The sequence below is a fragment of the Cetorhinus maximus genome, chromosome 1 (assembly GCF_964194155.1).
Source record: "Cetorhinus maximus chromosome 1, sCetMax3.hap1.1, whole genome shotgun sequence".
Classification (NCBI taxonomy): Eukaryota; Metazoa; Chordata; class Chondrichthyes; order Lamniformes; family Cetorhinidae; genus Cetorhinus; species Cetorhinus maximus.
The window spans coordinates 199,352,614-199,369,723 of NC_135879.1; the positions used below are offsets into that span (position 1 = coordinate 199,352,614).

Genomic DNA, 17,110 nt, shown 5'->3' on the forward strand with positions numbered 1-17,110 from the left:
ACTCAGGTTTCATACTTCAACCCACAAAATACAGAAATACAAATTAAACTTCATTCCTAACACCCACAAATACAAATAAAACTTACTTAAACTATCTCTAGTTCCTAACAATAGTAATAAAGTTAAAAAAATAAAATTAAGTGATGTTTTATGCTAGTTTACTGGTATACAAATTTACATTTGAATACTAATGGCTACTACCAGGGAGATATCAAATTCAGCCCCCAGTCAGTGCTAAATTAGCTGAATTCAGCTTACTGCCAACACTAGTGCTATATTTAGCATCAATGTCCCGGTCAGATAACAGAAAACTCAAACACAATTCCCAGTCTTGATTGACATTCAGTAATCCCTGATGAAAACTGCATACATGTGTGGTTGTTGAGTGAGGGCAGAATCAGTTTTGGCTGTCATACCATCTTTAGTTGAAAAACTTACCAATAGATATTATCTAAGATCACACATGCCAACTAACTGTTGGTGCACCATTGTGGAGTACTGTTAGCACCCATGAAATGATACCCCACATTGACACACATTGACATCATCTCCTAGATACTAAGGTGGTAGGAACGTTGAACTTAAACTATATTCTGCTCAAATCCTGAAGAGCAAATAATTTCATGGTGATTCATAATTAGTCATTAAAAAACTTAATAGCTTCAGGTAGTAAAATCAGATGGAACAAATCCAAGAATACACAGGGAAATAAACAAAAAAGAAGTAGGGGGAATTGTGTCTGAACTTTATTATTGAGAATTCAGTAGTTCAAGAAGTCTGGAAATTAACTGAAGTTATTCCAAATTTGAGACAGAAATTAGAGGCAAATTCTCAACTATGCACATCCTGTTAGTTTGACATCTATAACAGGAAAAATAATGGAGTCTATTAAGGAAACTGTTCAAGTACATTCAATAAAATTACAGCCTAAAGTGAATATTATCATCGGCTGTCTCTCAATTCAAGGATAATGTCTACTCAGGGTCATCGGTTTCTGCCATGGCTCTTCATGGGGCAGGACAGGCTGATTCTCGACCCACAGATCTTCGGGTACATGGGGAAAGACGTCCCATGTGGTAGTGGGATCCAGAGTGCAGGCTTTGCTTCCTTTTCTTTCCTTCTCTGCCGCCGCTCTACCTCATTATTAAGATGCTGTGACTCAAATCATAATGCGACTTGATGGACAGGTTGTATGCATTCTGAGTGATTGGTAGCAAGCTTCTCACAGTCATTAATGTAACTAGTCATTTGGTAGAACAGAACTTGAGTACTGCTGAAAAAAGAGACATGTCTAAGCTTCTCAATTTGCACTCATCAGGACACTCGCAATAAGGGGAAACAACAATTTATACTGTATGTGACGAGAGTGCTGATTGGTTGGCAAGTGGCATTGCCATGGAGAATGTACCACTGTAAAAGGGAATTTTTTTTTCTAATATTACTGTGGGATACTTTAAAGCAGGCTTGGGGAGGCTGTGTTGTGTGTATGTTTGTGTGTGTGTGACTAATTTAATTAAACTGAAGATGGTCAGACTGCAAGGTTTAAATCACCAAAGGTGTAGGCAGGCATTTTGAAATGGAAATGGATGAGCTAACATTTGCATTTGTAGATAAGTTAAGAGGTTGTTTGAATTACAAAGGGGAATTAGAAGGTGACAAGGAAAATGGTTGCATCTTGCAGGAGTTCATAGGCAAACAAGCAGCGGGGATATCATGTTTTATTAACTCAAAATCAAAGACAAGATGGAAACATGAAAGATTTGTATTTGGAAGATTTTGAGTTTCAAAGAAAGTTTGAAACAATGGATTTATAGATCAAAAGGGAGAAAATATATTTAGGAAAGATTGAAAGCTGTATGGTGAGTGGCCATGTGAGATCTTGAAGAGTGTACTGTGAAGTAGCAGCTTCTAGCCACCCCAGAGAAGTGCTTGCTTGTTCCAGAGAGCAAGGTGTTGCTAAAAGCCTTGGAATTCCATTGTCAAGTGAAAGGGTGATAGAAGCTGTGAACCACATCCCTATAGTGACAGTGGGTGCTTGTAATATTGCTGGATGTTTTATGAATTTACAGCGTAATTCTTAGCACATTGAGGATTATTTAGCAAATAAAACATCCAGCAATATTACAAAGAATCTATTTGGACTGTTGCCTGAAAGGGGTGTCTGGTTGGGAGTCTAGTTAAGTAGAAATCTTTTGGGAACTGTTATAAGATTAAGTTTAACTGTGTAACTGTAATCTTGTGTGTTTAAGTTTTCTTTTCTTCTGTTAATAAATGTTTTACTTTAATCTTTAAAATCTCTAAAGATGGTAGTGGACTTTTTAATTCTGACTTCAGTGCACAAACCTTCTTGTAATAAATACAAATTGTAAAATTGTGGTGATAGCTTGGCCAAGTTTCCCTTTGAGATTTGGTCAGCCTGGTAAATACCACCCACCATATCATAACACCACTGATGGTGACTGACAGTTAACTGCCAGGCAGCTTGAACCTGATTGGTCAAGGCACTGCCCTGAGGATTGAGCCAGTGAATGGCTGTCACTTATTTTGTTTAGCTGAAACAGGTGCAATGTGCTTACATGTTCTTCTGTCTGCAAAGAACAGGGTTTGCAAAGAACAAGGCCCTGTGTATTAATATACATAGCTTCCAGTACATGCAAATGCACCACACTGCGAATCCGACTGACAATCTTAAATTGGTTGTCAGCGTAATTCTTAGCACATTGAGGATTATTTAGCAAATGTTGTCTAATCACAGGATCACATCTAATCTTGGACACTGTGTTTTGAGTTTTGCAAGCACGCGCTGGTTGGGTATGGCCTGTACCCTGCCCGTTGTGTACAGCGGCTGAGGCATGCTGTTTGATATGATCCGTCAGTCTTTGGGACGTATGGTGTACATACCTAACAGTATACTGACACTGAAATTCATATACCACATTACTCATTTGTGTGATAGACAGAACATCTTTTTGGCTTGACAGCAGCATCCCGTTAGTGGAAAATACCACTCGTGTTGCTACTGCATAGTAGCGGGTGAAATGGTTAGCTTTACCTGTAGCTCAAATTTTTGAGATACCTTGCCCTTCCAGGGTAATCTGAGGTAGACTGGGCACTTTTCAGGGCCGAAAGTGATGGCCTTAGGCCCATTCATGATTTTGCGTGATGTACAGTGTGAAATTATTTGATCATTGAGGGTAGTCATTATCCTGCATGATGTCTTTGATGCGCCCTATTTCAGCTTGCCTGGTGAGCAAATGGCTCGGGCCCTATTTACAAGATTATACCAGTTTTGACCAAGTTTTCCACATATACAGTGAAGGATTCCTTCACATTTGCGAAGGCCATACAGAACTTGCATATCGATAGCAATGCTGTGTCCATGTGCTCATTTGACAGTGCTAGCCTATTCACCAATGTTCCACTTAAGGAACCCATAGATATACAAGACAGATAAGACCAATCTTATAGCGTGTGAAACTGTAGGAATCCCCATGTGTATATTGACCAGTGAAGGTAGGCTTGCAGTAGACCATGGTAGAGAATCCCTTGGCAGATTTCTGAACTAGTATGTCAAGGAAGGGGAGTTAATTTGACTGCTCCATTTCATAGCTGAGTTTGAGCGCAGGATGGAGCCCATTGACTCATGTAAGGAAATTGTTACATGCAGCTGCGGATTTAAATATAGCAAACATATTATCCACATATTGGAAATATGCAAGTGGTAGGAGGTCAGGTGTCATTCCTTCGAAGGCACGTTTCTCACAAAACCCAACAAAGATGTTTGCGAGAGCTGGGCCTAGAGGCAATCCCATGGCAACACTATCGATTTGGCCATACATGGCGTCATTAAAGCTGAACTCAACTGCATGAGTTGCTGAGTTCATAAGTTCAATGAATACTGATTCACATAATGGTGGTGGGTCTAGGTCGCCATGATAGAGTGCTGCAGCGCAAATATCTATGGCTTCCGTAAGTGGAACATTGGTGAATAGGCTACCAATGCCAAATGAGCACATGGACACAGCATTGCTATCGATATCAATTCTGGTCGCCACATTACCAGAAGGATATGGAGGCGTTGGAGAGGGTGCAGAGGAGGTTTACCAGGATGCTGCCTTGTCTGGAGGTTATTAGCTTTGAGGAGAGGTTGGAGAAACTCGGATTGTTCTCACTAGAGCAACGGAGATTGAGGGGCAACTTGATAGAAGTTTACAAAATTATGAGTGGCTTGGACAGAGTAGATAGTCAGAAGCTTTTTCCCAGGGTGGAAGAGTCAATTACTAGGGGACATAGATTTAAGGTGAGAGGAGAAAACTATAGAGGAAATGTGCGGGGCAAGTTTTTTACGCAGATGGTAGTGAGTGTCTGGAATTTGCTGCCAGAGGAGGTGGTGGAAGCAGGTACAATAGTGGTGTTTAAGAGGCAGCTTGACAAATACATGAATAGGATGGGAATAGAGGGATACGGACCCCGGAGGTGCAAAATGTTTTAGTTGACGGGCAATATGATCGGCGCAGGCTTGGAGGGCCGAGGGGCCTGTTCCTGTGCTGTACTTTTCTTTGTTCTTTGTTCTTTGATATGTAAGTTCTGTTTGGCCTTCGCAAATGTGAAGGAGTCCTTCACCGTATATGTGGAAAACTTGGTCAAAACTGGTTGTAACAACTTGCCCAATTATTTGGTAAATTCATGTTGTGCAGAACCAGTCATAGGTAAGGTGGGGTGTAGAGGGACATCACTTTTGTGTGTCTTGGGCTGCCCATGCATACAAAGATGTAACGAACTGTGAGGACAAACCCTGTCATATATATCATGCGGTCGCTCCTACACAAGTCCAGCAAACATTTTTTTAGCTTACTTTCGAGCAAGGCTGTCCAGTCATGTTGAGCAACAGGTCCTATGGACATGAATTTGGACCTGTCATTAAGAATGGCGTGCATTTCATTGATATAGTCACTTATGTTAAGGATGACTATTCCCATCCCTTTGTCAGGTTTACTGATGCGTATGTCTGGGTTGGTCTTTAGGCCTTGCAACGCTGTGAGACATTCACGTTGTGCTTTCACATCGCCTCCTTCACTTTGACAGAGCTGGACTCTGATGCTGGGCCTCGGGGACAAGCTACACTACCTGGATCTCGCCTGGTCTGAGTCAGAAGGTTGGGCTAGACAGGCTTGGAAAAAAATTCACGTTAATAATTGGACACAGAGTGGCAATTCAATGCTAACTGCCACTCTGAGGAAGTTATGGCTCAATATGATTAGGTATAACAATTAACAGTAATAAAAATAGAAAATTCTGGAAATACTCAGCAGGTCTGGCAGAATCTGTGGATAGAGAAACGATAAAAGATCATCAACCCAAGTTTCTCTCCCCACAGATGCTTCCAGGTCTGCTGAGTATTTCCAGCATTTTCTGTTTTATTTCAGATTTCAAGCACCCACAGTATTTTCCTCTGGTGTTAATTGTGGTAACTTGCTTACTAGAGTTTGGATAGGGTTCCTACTACATGTTCAGTTTCTTAGATAATGGACAAATATTGCTTGCCAAACTACGTTCATGCAGCTAAAAGAGTAACCCAAAATATTTATAATTGAATAAAATAAAACAATAAAAATACTAGGTAAGTTTGACAAGCCTTTTAAAGTAGAGGGCTGTTGGGGCAGGAAACACTTTCCTACAAAAGCTGAGGAGGTGGTCATCATTGTTGTCTCCTAAGAGAAAGCTGAAAAAAATGTATGAAGCAAAGGAATTTAAAGGTTTAGGGGGGCAGAAAAATGGATTAGTTTGAACCATTTTGGCAAACAGTATGCATGTTGGAATGAATGGCCTCCTTTGTGCTGTATATGTCTATAATTCTTTATATTTAAGTAAACTTTTCCAATTCATACATCTAGATTGTACATTCAAAGATGCTGGTGCTGTTATGAATTTTCTTCTGCCATAGTTCTATTGCCGCACTCAACACATGGGAGAAATCCCAGGGAATGAATTAATTAATGATCACACAAATCAGAAATATTAACCAACTTTCAGGAATCTATGAAGGACCCAAGCACATAACAAAGTCCAATTGCTTTAATCGAACAATTCCTTAGAAAATAGGATTGACAATCAACTGTGATCAAGGCAACAATATCAAGCTAGATTATTTTTGCATTTTTTCCAGAATTAGATCAAAATATCATGAAGGACACTCCAAAGGATTCTAATTAGAATAAAAGAGAAAGAGAGAGAGAGAAAAAAGTGATTGCATTTGAGACATGAAATCAAATAGACTTATAAACAAAACCTGAAATGTATTTGAATGACGAATCAACAAGACGCAGTTTTCAAGAAGCTAATGGCAAAGCAGTGCATCTCAAGCCGCAACTTCCAGATTTTTGTATTTAACTGTGCACCTGCCCTCATCTGGCATTGCTGTGCAATTTGCACAAATAATGGTGAGCACCAGTAGCCTCACCGTTACTTTGTCAGTAGATTTTGGTCCATTAGTTTATAACCTACCTAGCTTAAAACCATGCAGGCTACTGCCAGCTGCCACCTCCCCACCCCTGATAGTGACCTTGACTCTCCCCGCCTTATGCCCTAATCCCTTTCCCTTTCATGGTGGTTACCATCTTCCCCCCATCTTTCACATTGCTTACCCTTTAATGACCTGCCTACCTACCTGATAAACAATGATAATGAATTTATGATAGTGGGTTATACAGGCTTGACAAGCTCAAACTCCAACATCTGAAGTGCAAATGGCAGGACAAAGTTACCAGCTAGGAATCCTTGAGCATACCAATATCTCTGGCATATTTGCAAAACTTTAATACAGACATGATCCCTTATTTTTAAAGGATTCTCAATGGTTCATGTGGCGATGTAAGATTCAAAATTATTTTCACGGGTATTAGAATCTGATATAACCAGTACATTTCAGTTGGGCCGAATGGCCTGTTTTCATACTGTATATTCTATCTAATTCTATGAATTTACTTATTCTAAGTATATAAATAATATAAATATTCCTATCTACCATATGTAAATTTATAGAATCTTCCGTATCCACACCATTGTCTCTAGAGTTCCTAGGAATCTATCCTTGGTTCCCCTCCTATTTCTCATCTACATTCAGCCCATTGGTAACATCACCTGAAAGAATATTCTTAAAAAGAAAGAAAAAAAAGACTTGCAGTTATATAATGCCTTCCACAAGCGCCAGGCACCTCAAAGTTGTTTGCAGCCAATGAGGTGCTTTTAAAGTGGAATCACTGTTGTAACATTTTTTACGCATAGTAAGCTCCCACAAACAGCAATGTGATAATGACCAGATAATTTGATTTTTGGTTGTTGATCAAGGATAAATGTTGGCCAAGACAGTGGCAGGTTAAATCATGGCTTTCGAAAGAGAATTGAATCATTACCTGAAGAGGAATAATGTGCAGGGCTACGGGGAAAAGACTGGGGAATGGCACCAGGTGAATTGCTCTTGCAGCGAGCCAACACAGGCACAATAGGCCGAATGGCCTCCTTCCATGGTGTAACCATTCTTACGTTCCATGATATAGTTATGGACAGAAGGGGAATTAATTTAAACGGCCCTGATTTATCCTCTCACTACCGTGCATAAACAGAAAGGTGTTTTTGATTTCCAATTTTCCCCCTTTATAAGTGGTGGCGTATTTACCCCAACCCTTCATGTTGGAGTGATCCAATCCTCTATTAATAACCCCACAGCAAACTCGAGATAAGGCAAAATAAGAGGGTTGGTTTATTTTACACACACACAAAATGTGTGGAGGGAAAGAAAGGGGTACAGGGTGAGACTACGATAAAAATAAGAGTTATGGTTTCACATGAGTCCAGAGTCCAAAATCAAAAGTCCAATGGTGTACTCCTTCTGAGGTTAGCAGGCTGAAACTGTGGCAGGGTGATCCGTCATCCCAAAAGCGAGGACTTGCCCAATGGAAAAGGGCACGTAGAGATGAATTAGTTTTATAGGCCCAGATTCAGGAGTTCTGATGTTCCAGTAGTTCACAGTGTAGATTAGGGCCAGGCAATTTACCTGAACATAGCTCTTTCTGCTGCTACCCTGTTAGGTGGTAAAATGGTAGGCTGCCTGGGTTCAGTTCCACACGGCAATATTACAGGTTCTAGCAGCTTGAGGGAGGTCATGTGAAAAACCTCCCACTTCTTCTTCCTGGGCGTTGGACAAAGGATGTATTTTTCCAGGTTTGGAATCTTGAGGCATTTAATAGGGGAATCAGGGTCCGTTTGGTCCTTGCAGACATGGTCCTGGCTTCATTGGCCAGGGCTCTGCTCTAGAAATGTAAAGGGTGTTGGTCTATTTCTTTGGAATTTGATTTTCTGCACTCACGGGGGGCATTAGCACCTCTTTAAAAGTAACTGCTCGTTCCTGAAGGTTAGAAATTCCTCTGGTCTAAGTCATTGCTAGTCAGGCATGTCAGGGTAAAACCTTTGCCCATTTTAAAAATAGAATAATTTTATAAAGTAGCCAAGTGGACTTAGATATATATTTTCCTTCCTGTCTTCTGGCTGAGACAATATGATTCTATGATAAGACACTGAGGATAACTCCCCTGCTCTTCTTGAAACATTGTCATGGGGTCTGTTATGTCCACCTGAAAATATAGATGGGGACTCAGTTTAACATTTAAATTGAAAAAAGTTCCACATGTACGCTGATGCCACCCAACTCCACCTCACCACCACCTTTCTCAACCCCTCCTTCATGTTGGCAGCTTGCATGTCCAACATCCAGTTCTGAATGAGCCACAATTTTTCATTAGCTTTGAGCTTCCCAATATGTAATTCAGCCCCACCACAAACTCTGTTTCCTAGCTACTGCTTCCATGGAGCTCCTTTGCCATTTTCTCCACCTGAACCAACCTGTTTTGAACTCTGGCATCCTATTTGAGCACGCGGAGCTTCCAATCCCATATTTGTTCCGTTACAATATCCTGGAGGTTACCCATGGCCAGAAACTGAACTGGAATGGCCATATAAATAGCGTGGCTACAAGAGCAAGTCGGAGGGTAGGAATCCTGCGGCAAGTAACTCACCTCCTGATCTCCAAAGCCTGTCCACCATCTACAAGGCACAAGTCAGGAATGTGATGGAATACTCTCCACTTGCCTGGATGAGTGCAGCTCCGACAACACTCGAGAAGCTCGACACCATCCAGGACATAACAGCTCACTTGATTGGCAACCCATCTACAAACATCCACTGCCTCCACCACTAACGCACAGTGGCAGCAGTTTGCACCATCTACAAGGTGTACTGCAAAGAATTCACCAAAGATCCTTTGACAGCACCTTCCAAATCCACAACCACTACCATCTAGAAGGCCAAAGGCAGCAAACACACTGGAACACCAACACCTGCAACTTCCCCTCCAAGCCACTCACCATCCTGACTTGGAAATATATTGCTGTTCCTTCACTGCTGCTGGGTCAAAATCCTCCCTAACAGCACTGTGGGTGTACCTATACCACACGGACAGCAGCGGTTAAAGAAGGTCTCAAGGGCAATTAGGGATGGGCAATAAATGCTGGCCTAGCCAACGGTGCTTACATCCCATGAATGAGTAAAAAATAAACAAAGATCTCCTACTTCCATCTCTGTAACATAGCCCCTCTCAAACCTCTGCCTATCTGCTGCTCAAACCTCTATCCATGTTTGTTTATCTCTAGACTCCCCTATTCCAGTGTTAACGTATCGAGTCTGTATGACTCTTCAAGGTTCATACGGATTCAAAACGTTAACTCTGTCTTTCTCTCCACAGATGCTGTCAGACCTGCTGAGTTTTTCCAGCAATTTTTGTTTTTGTTTCAGATTTCCAACATCTGCAGTATTTTGCTTTTATCCCCTATCCCAGTGCTCCCCTAGCTGGCCTACAACTCTAATCTTCTATAAGCTTGAGCTCATCCAAAACTCTGCTGTCTGTATCCTAACTCGCACTAAGTTGCATTCACCCATCACCCTATGCTCACTGATCTATATTGGTCCTTGCCTTAAAACCACCTCTTGGTCAAGCTTTTCATCACACCTCTAATCTCCTTTTTAGGATTGGTGTCTGATTACTCTCCTGTGAATTGCCTCACAACGCCTTACTGCACCAAAAGCACTGTGTGAATGCAAGATGTTTTTTATTACATAGCAGAGATTCTTATCTAAATGCCCAGGGACAATATAAATTTCAGAAAGTTGGTAATGCATTTCACACATGTTTGAATAGATAGATCAGTATGCAGGCACCTACAGATTATCTGTGACAATGGCGACACTTTGTTTGCCCTGTCATTTTGCCTGAGCCATAAGGTTCTGGGTTCAAGTCCCCTTCGGAACCTGAGCATAAAAATAAAGGTTAACACTCCCGTGCAATAATGAGGGAGTCTTTTGGATGAGAGGTCCACATCTACTTGCTCTTGTGGATACAAAAGGTGCCATTGCATTAATTCCAATGAGAGCAGTACAGTTATCCTTCGAGTCCTGGCAATGTTTTATCCCTCAATTAACATCAGGAAAAACAGACTATCTGGCCGTTATCACATTGGTGTGTGTGAAAATTTGCTGTGCGCAAAACTGGCTGCCCTGTTACCGCAGTACGAGAGCGAACACGCTTCAGAAGTGCAGTACTTCACTGTCTGCAAGGCGCTTCGACATGGTCGATGGTCATGTAAAGAGCTACATGTATGTAAGTCTTTCTTTTTCCCTTAGGGGTGTGCATCGCTGCAGCATGTTCTGCTCACGAGACGGACATCAGGGATGGACAGCAGGAGCGGCCAATGGTGTTTGCAGGAGTTGGAGAGGGGGGGGGGGGGGGGAGTAGGGGCGGTGCATCCGGTGTTTGTTGAGCTTCTGGTTTCTCGCTCCCGGGGCGGAGAGTGAGGAGCTGAGTGCGGCTGATTGACAGGGGAGCCTGTGCTTGAGCCGGAGCCCAGCGTGTGGTGTCTGATTCGGTTCTCACAGCCAGAGCAGCGGTACGAGTGAAGGAGACATGGAAGAACCAGCTGGGTGAACCCACAAAGAACGCACAAGGTAACCAGGACAATGTGTATGGATTCAATAAACGTTTCAGTGCGAATGTGAATGTGTGCATTGTGGCTTTGCAACAAAAGTTTGTGAGAGAGATTTTTCTCCCTCTCTTTGTGCATGGAGAGAGAGGGGAGGGAGGGGGGTTTGAAGTCTTGTTTGACTTGGCTCAGTCATGCCCTCTGTGTAGGCTGCTTGTCAGATTGTACAATATGGGGCGTTTCTTTCCTAAACTTGGGATTTAGTTTCCGACTCTCGAGGATGTTAGAAGTCGAACACTAACACCAATGCCATTATTTAACTTTCGTTTTATTGCTATCTACCACATCAATAAAACTTGACCTGGTATTTCTGCGACCCTCGCAGCAAGTAACTCTCTTTTTACCCATGAAATAAATATCTTGTTTCCTCGCAGTTGTACAATCCAAGAAATTACGAGTATTGTGCTGTGATTTTAAAGAAAACATATTAAGGGCTTGTCTCTTCAGTAGTGTTTCCCCCCCCCCCCTTCCAAACCATTATTAGCAATGCCTTAGCTTTATCCGTTTTGCACTTAATCTTTTAGGAGTTTTGTACTTTGAAGTCATAATCGGTTAAACCTATTATTGAGTCTTTTGAATTCTTTCATGTTTACTCCATTTGAAATCTATCATTTACTAGAGCTTTCATCGGCATAATTATTTCAGTTAATTATAACTTTCTGTTAACGGTAAAGTTCAAAGTTTTTATTTCTTCCCTCGCTAACACTGCAATCATTGTGCGCTTTAACTTTTGCGATGAGTGTTTTGTAAGTTATAAAGACTTCAAAGCGTTTCTGTCCTGCTCCTCCTCCTCAATGATGTGCTTTTAATTCACTGGTGGTAGTGTATTCTTCAAAAAAAATCCTCACTTAGGAAAACAGCGTACTTGTACTTTTAAAACATCTCTTCGCCGTAGATCTTTTTTTTTAAAAAAAATGTTCGTTCTCGTGTTGTTTGTGTCGAGATGATTTTGCAGTAAAAGTATATTTTAGGATGGCGTTCTTTGTGGAGATATTATTGAGCCCTTGGTTCAAGTTCTTGAATTGCAAATAGTTCATACACAGGTTGCTTATTCCTGAAACCACCTTGAAAGCTTGAACGTCTTGAGTGACAATAATAACAACAACTTTCATTTATATGCCACCGTTAGTGCAGTAAATGTCGGATCATTTGAGTGTTAGCTGTGGCTTAGTGGGTAGCACTCTGGCCTCTGTGTCATAAGGTTTCAAGTTCAAGCCTCAAGTCCTGGGCATGAGCACATGGATCTTTGGTGATCCGCCAGTACATTGCTGAGGGAGTACTGCATTGTCAGAGGTGCTGTCTTCTGGATGAGATGTCAAACTAAGGCCCCATCTGCCTGCTTGAGTGGATGTAAAGATCCCATAATGCAGTTTTGAAGAAGAGCAGGATAGTTATCCCTGGTGACCTGGCCAATACTTCTCCCTCAATCAACATCACAAAATGAAGTTTTCAAGTCATTATCACATTGCTGTGTGATGTGAGTTTGCTGTGTGCAAATTGGCTGCTGTGTTTCCTATATTACAACAGTGACCATGCTTCTAAAACTACTTCATTCGTTGTAAAGCACTTTGAAATGCCTGGCAGTTGTGAAAAGCACTAGATAAATGAAAGTCCTTTCTTTACCATTATCAGAGAGAAAAAAATCAGCACCAAGCCACATTAGCAGGTATTGGCCAGGGTTACCAAAAGCTTGGTCAAAGGGATAGGTTTTAAGGAGGAGAGGGAGGTAGAAAAACAGAGAGGAATTCCAGAGCTTCAACCTCGACAGATGCACAGCCACCAATGTTGAAGCACTGAAATTAGGGATGTGCCAGACAACAAAATTGGAGAAATGCAAAGATTTGAAGGATTGTGGCACTACAGGAGGCTATGGGACAGAAGCCCCAACAGCATCCACTGCTGCGAACATGGGTCCTTGGGTCCTGCCGCTGGTTGAGATGGTGTCACCTCCTGCTTTTGGGCCTGGTGGAGAAACTTCAGTCTTCGCGATAAAATTCGACCTGAGATTTTAATATCAAGGTGTTGTTTGACTGGGAGCCGATGCATGTCAGCTTGCACAGGGATAATGAGTAAATGGACTTGGTGCTAGTGGCATCAGTGTTTGGGATGAGCTCCAGTTTGCAGAGAGTAGATGTGGGGTTGGAAGCTCAACTCGGGGTCAAACAGGACACTCAGGTTGCGAATGGTCTGTTTTGGTCTCAGACACTGGTAGGGGAGAGGGATGGAGTTAGTTGCTAGGGATTGGGGTTTGTAATATAAACTGAAGACAGTGGCTTCACTCTTCCCAATATTTAGTTAGGGACATAATGCTGGGAAGTATGTTTTCTTAAATTGGTAGGCTGCATAAGCCCTTCTTTTGTTTTGCTGGATTATTGCAGTCCTAGAACCCTGAAATTATTTACTGCCGCTACTCTATAGAATAATTTAATAGAAAATTATTTTATCCAATTCTAATCTTGCTGATAATCTGCAGAATGTAAACTGTTAACAGCTCCAAGAAATGGCAAAGGAATTTCATGCAAACTATATGCATTGCAATTTCAATGCGGGAGTCTTTTTCCTTGCATCTAGTCAAGATGTTTAAAAAAGACAAGCAGCAGGCAGGGGTATCTTGATCCAACAACCCAACCCTGTGAATATCGATCACCCAGTCCTTCATTTCCTATTGGTGCTAGTTCCATTTCCATTTCTCTCATCCTTTGTCCTGTGGATCTGGTAAATGATTTATTTTGTATTTTGTATTTCATTGCTTGGGTTAATTTCCCTTTAGACATAAGGCAACTGTCACCCAGATCCCTCTTTAATTGTCCAGTCTCAAACTTTGCAAAGCTTTAGATGTGTTGAATAGGAAATGAAAGGCCAGCAAAACGTTTTTGTGCATTTTATTTGAGGGAGAACCTGTGCACACTCTTCCGAGGCAGTTGACCATAATGGGAAGATCACTTTAAATTCTCTTTACCTCTTTCTATAAGGGAGGATGTTTTTATATACATAACAGATTTGAGTGCTGATGAATGCTGGTCAGGGTGACATATCAAGGGGAAAGATCTTCTACAAAAATATTTTTCATCACCATTCTTTGTATTCTAACTTCTATATTTTTGAGCACATGCCAAACAATTATTTGTTATCTGAAGTCATTTGAAGTTTGAAACCAATTAGTCAGTTCAGTGAAATAAAAACAAAATGCTGGAAATACTCAGCAACTGTGGAAAAAGAAGCAAAGTTAACTTCCTGATGAAAGGTTGTGAAATATCGACCTGAAATATTAACTCTTGCTCTCCACAGATGCTGCTTGACCTGCTGAGTACTTCCAGCATTTTCAGTTTTCATTTCACATTTCCAGCATCTGCACCCTTTTCCTTTTGGAGTCACTTTAATTCTGTCACAGTTCTTCATGAATACAGTCACTTTGTTGGCTGTGTTACAGAAAACCAGTGAACATGCTTTTGTTACAGCAGTTATTGAAATAGTTTTGGTGTTAGCTGGGCTATTGGCATGAAGGGGATAACATTTGAGCATCTGCCTCCAAGAATGTTTTGCATATGATGGGGCATAATTACTCATCAGTTTTATTGCTGTTATTTTCAAGTGTGATGGTTCAATTATATTACAGTTTTTGTATTACATCAGAGCAGAAGCTGTCATAATTACAAGTTAAGTTGTTATTTGTACTGCATATTTTGGCATTAACCATGAATGAAAACAGTGTCTTCACACCCAGAGCCAACATCTCACATCCAGTTGCTGCTTCAATGTCTTTTTCAATTGATTGTAATTTCAACTACTTTTTTTTGCTAATTTTATCTGCAGAGGTCATTTTTTTCTCTCTCCATCTCCTGTGGCAAAGAGCTCCTGAGTACGTAGCCTCATGTTGGTAACCTTGAGTGAGAAAGTGGCCGGCCTTATGCACTTTGGCTTTCTATCTGGTTTAGTGGAGCTGTAACTCGTGAGATAAACTTTAAAGCACTCCCAAGTGACCTGTTGACCCACCTAGAATGTTTTTAAATTTAATGTTTAAACTACCTAGTTATAGCAAAGAGCCAACTTTCTCAACAACAATTTCTCCTCTGTCTTTACTCACATTTTCAAAAAAAATTAAAGAATTTCTGCCAGTATGCTTATATGAATGCACCTTTGAATTGACCGTAGAGCAGGACAGAGCCAGGGAGACGGTGATGTTGTGATAATATCACTGGATGAATAAGTGAGACGCCCAGGCTAATGTTCTAGGGACATGGGTTCAAATTGCACCATGGCAGCTGGTGGAATTTAGAATCCAATTTAAAACAAAATCTGGAATAGAAAGCTAGCCTCAGTAATGGTGACATGAAACTATCATTGGTGGTTCATCTGGTTCACTAATGCCCTTTAGGGAAAGAAATCTGCCGTCTTTACCTGGTTTTGATAACATGTATCATAGTATCACAGAATAATACAGCACAGAAGGAACCATTTGGCCCATCGAGCCCATGCTGGTCTGCTACAAGGGCATTCCAGCTGGTCCCACACCCGCCTTTTCCCTGTTGCTCTGCAAATGTTTTCTCTTCAGGTGCTTTTTCAGTTCCCTTTTGAAAACCATGATTAAACTTGCCTCCACCACACTCTCGGGCAGTGCATTCCTGATCCTAATCACTCACTGAGCGAAAAAAAGTTTTTCCTCGTGTCATTATTGCTTCTTTTGCCAGTTACTTTAAAACTGTGCCATCTGGTGCTCAATCCTTCCACCAATGGAAACAAGTTCTCCCTGTCTACAGTGTCCAGGTCCTGCATAATTTTGAATACCCCAATCAAACCTCCTGTCAACCACCTCCTAAGTGACTCCAGGTCAATGGGAATGTGGTTGACACTTAACTGTTCTCTGAAATGGCCTAGAAAGCCACTCAATTCAGTGGCAATTAGGGATGGGCAACAAATGCAGGTGTTGTCAGTGATGCCCAAATCCCATGAAAGAATTAAAAACAGATGTCCCTTTGCAGGTCATGACCCTGCACCAGTGCCTCAAGTCTAATCATGCCATAAAAGGCTTTATGTCAAATCCTATTTTTTTTAAACGGTTTTTCTGCATACTTTGTTTTATAAACTGTGGTGTCCTTTGAACTTTGTTGAATTCACAGTGAGTCACATGATTGTCCTGTGAAAGAGGCACCTTCCTTAATTAAGACTCATCATCAGCTATGCTCATCTTTTGATTATCTGCTCCTATCACTGCTTGCTTGTGCCTGCAACCACCCCCCCCCCCCCCCCCCCCCCCCCCCCCCACCTTAAACCAGCTTATATTTCACCCCTCTCCTAATATTACTCAGTTCTGTTGAAGGGTCATGAGGACTTGAAACGTCAACTTTTTTCTTCTCTGCCGATGTTGCCAGACCTGCTGAGTTTTTCCAGTTAATTCTGTTTTTGTTTTAGATTTCCAGCATCCGCAGTAGTTTTTTGTTTTTATCAGCTATGCTCCTTGGTCAGTCTGGACTTTAACAAGTCTGAAGTCTGCTGGAAACCTTCTTGCATTCCTTCCTTCCTCTCCATCACAGAAGCCTGTTATTTTGGTTTGTCAAGTTTACCCTCACTTGATCCTTTATATTGATTGTCCTGAGTACACGGAATACTTCCAGAACAGTCTTCATTTTTTTTTTGCAAATGTGGATTATGATACACCTGAGATCAAGAAGTAGTGGGTGTGAATCTACAGCTAACCGTGGCTATCCATGGCTGCGTTTAATCTGGCCTTAGAGGGATTCTCAGCATGGTTGGTGAGTGGTACACGAACCTTGGGAGCCCCAGTATAAACTGACTGAAAAAGCAGGCTCTTCCCAGCAATTGGTCTTAGTGAGTGCAGAAAATTTACATTAAGAGTTGCCACCAGGCGTCTGAAACCCATGCATCGGGAACACAGATGAAGCACCTCTCTTAAAGTCAATGTAAAAGCACCTGGAGAGATAAATGATTCCATTTATTTCATGATTAATATATGCAAGTACATTATTTTATGTTTTTGGTAATACCAAGATAATTGTTTGGTGCAG

General features: G+C 41.4%; 1 protein-coding gene across 2 annotated transcripts in view; it reads left to right on the forward strand.

Annotated features, from left to right (window-relative positions):
• Positions 1-10,881: 10,881 nt before the first annotated feature.
• The window catches only part of LOC144686425 (interleukin-11 receptor subunit alpha-like), a 101,996-nt gene continuing 95,767 nt past the window's right edge, over positions 10,882-17,110 (forward strand). For both annotated transcript variants that reach the window (XM_078551619.1, XM_078551629.1), the window contains exon 1: positions 10,882-11,052. The gene's annotated coding sequence lies outside the window, so the exon portion shown is untranslated. The remainder of the gene's footprint in view (positions 11,053-17,110) is intronic.